Source organism: Equus quagga, chromosome 10, assembly GCF_021613505.1.
Source record: "Equus quagga isolate Etosha38 chromosome 10, UCLA_HA_Equagga_1.0, whole genome shotgun sequence".
NCBI classification, from domain to species: Eukaryota; Metazoa; Chordata; class Mammalia; order Perissodactyla; family Equidae; genus Equus; species Equus quagga.
Window position 1 is genome coordinate 13,413,031 of NC_060276.1, and position 2,886 is coordinate 13,415,916.

The 2,886-nt window shown below is 36.9% G+C and overlaps 1 non-coding gene across 1 annotated transcript; it reads left to right on the forward strand.

The window, feature by feature from the left end:
- The first annotated feature begins 1,001 nt into the window (after window positions 1–1,001).
- LOC124246246 (U6atac minor spliceosomal RNA) lies at window positions 1,002–1,126 on the forward strand. Its single transcript, XR_006890449.1, has one exon. It is a non-coding gene; the product is annotated as a U6atac minor spliceosomal RNA (small nuclear RNA).
- The last annotated feature ends 1,760 nt before the right edge of the window (window positions 1,127–2,886 follow it).

A 2,886-nucleotide genomic window follows, 5' to 3' on the forward strand; every position in this document is an offset into this window, starting at 1 on the left:
GGGGCAATAGTCAACTTAACCTATGTTGCCATGGTTACTCTTGGTTGACTAGAAAAAAAATCCAGAAAACACAATTTGTGCCAATGAATAATATTATCTATCATGAACAGAATCAACACTTTCCTCTTGCTGCTTTTTTCTTTCTGAGTGAAATTCTTGCAGCTAGTAAGCATTAAATAAACAGTTATCGAATGGTGCAGACAGCTAAGAAAACCAATTCAGTGGGTTAAAGTGATACATTTACTCATAATAATAGATCTTTGAATCTTGAATAGACGCTTGAATCCGAGGAAGAATTCAGAGATCATTTAGTCTGAATCTTCTCATTTTACAGATGGGAAAAATGATGCACAGGGGTAGAAAGGGACCACTTAAGTTCACACAGACAGTAAGTGATCAGAATACGTAATCATGATTCTTTCTTATATAACAAAATGAGGGTGGGAGTTTATTTTATTTTTCAGAAAAGTTATGGAAATACGTGAAAAAGAAAGCTAAAATCTTCCTTATCAGTAATTTTACTGACCATCTCTGGGATAGATGACAGTGAGAGCTAGGAGCTCTGTGACGAAATTTGGAGAGAGACAAGGCAAGTCATATCTGAGCAACCGCAGATATTGGCCTACAATCAGTCTGATCGGCTTGGCTATCATACTGATGGAGATAGATTAAAGTTGTACATGCAATATAATATACTAAGATATAAGTCCCTTTGAGGCAGATACTGTGTCATCTATTCAATATAAATATGTGCATATGAATATGAATAAGACACTGTTCTTACTTTCAAGGAGCATTTTGTACACCCCACCACCTGAACATAGTAAGTTTCCTGGCTTACTGAATCACTTGCTGTTCCTCTGTCACATCTTCCCAAAAGATTGGTGTGGTTTGCAATTTGGTGGGACTGTGCATCAGGTTTGGATCTTGGTCTGCCTATGGGAAATATGCCACTAATCACGTATTTTTATTGTATGTTAGAGCTTCCATAGTTGTCCTTTGTGTGGTAAGACAAGAGAGAATGTTAGCAACCCCCCGGATAAGGATGCAAGTGGTCCTAGTGGCCTTTTCAACACAATGATTTCAAGGCAGTCGTTTCGACAAAGTAGTTTGAAGGCAATGGTTTCACAAAGTAAATTCAGGAGGCAAAGCATTACATCTCTCTGAGTTTCAGTATCCCCATGGTGGATTGTGACGAAAACAGTAATTTTAAAAAGCTTTTAAAGGAGCAGACCCTTTTATTTTTTCAAACAAATTTTTATCTAAAAAAATCTCAGAGAGATATATATATATAACTACATATACACATATATATATATATATATATATATATATATATATGTAGTTATATAGTTATATAGAACAGATAAAAAGTAGAAATTCTCTGGATGATTCCGAAGTGGGGGACTTGGGATCTTACCAGCTAGGCTTATTCTCTCCTCCTCTCCATTTTGTCAATGAAGAATGAGAATTCCAGAGAAGTAAAAATGAATTTGCCCTAAAATTCCTTGTTAATGAGTGATACAACCAAGACTGGATTCTAGATCTCTTTCTCCTCTACCATGTTGCCTCAAGAGTATTGCATTTACTAGGGATCCATGCTGTTGCAGACTCATTGGAAGGTATGAAAGAAGCTAAAGATACAAAGTCTTCCTTGGAGGAGTTTACAATCATAGCACAGAGATGAAACAAAACTGTTTATTCAAGGAATGTTGGCTGAACGTTTGCTACTTTTGATGCAGTAGAAATGTAAAGGCTAATAACACCGTAGGCCCTTAAGAAGTTCACAGGACTAATGGGGAGTGTGATAGGCTGAACAATGGCTCCCAAAGATATCTAGGTTCTAGTCCCTGGAACCTGTGAATGCTACTTTATATAGTAACAGGAGCTTTGCAGATGTGATTAAGTTAAGGAGTTTGAGATGGGGAGATTATCCTGGATTATTCAGATGGGCCCTAAACATAATTGCAAGTGCCCCTATGAGAGGGAGGCAGATGCAGATTCTACTAAAGAAGAGAGAAGACGATGTGACAACTTCAGCAAAGAGAGAGATTTGAAGTTGCTAGGCTTTGAACATGAAGGAAGGGGTCAGGAGCCAACGAATACAAGGAATTCAAAAGCCCTCTAGAAGCTGGAAAAGGAAAGGAAATGAGTTTTCCCCTAGAGCCTCCAGAGGGAGCTTGGCCCTGCTGACATCTTGGTTTCAGTCCAGGGAAACTGATTTTAGACTTCTGGCCTCCAGAACTTACAGTTCAGAGAATACATCTGTGTTGTTTTAAGCCTTCCAGTTTGGGGTAATTTCTTATAGAAGCAACAGGAAATGATTACAAGGAGACACCCACGTATCCAGATAGTAGAGTGAAGTGTGAGTGCTCACCTTGTCAGCACATATGCTAGACCTGAAATGATAAAGAGAAGAGGAGCATTCAACAGAAGCATGAAGTGTTTCATAGTAGGGAAAGGCTAACAGTTCAATAATTTGTTCTAGAAAATTGGCTACCCATATGAAAATTAAGCAAGCATAGACTTCTATTTCACATTACATGCAAAAATCAGTTCTAGGTGGCTTAAAAGTCTAATGTGAAAAGTAAAATTTTATTAATTTTCTAGAAGAAAATTCAGGAAAATATCTTTATAACTTCACAGTAGAGAAACAGTTCTTTAATAAGACAAAGAAAACATACACTGTAAAAAGAACAACTTGATAAGTAGAACCACTGTACTTTAAAAAAAATTTAATACAAGAATAATTTTTACATAAAAAGACACACCACACATTGGGAGAAAATATTTGCAAGCACTTAGCCGAAAAAAGGATTAGTACCCAGAATATGCAAACGACTCCTACAAATCAATAAGGAAAAGGTCACTCCAATAGAAATGATA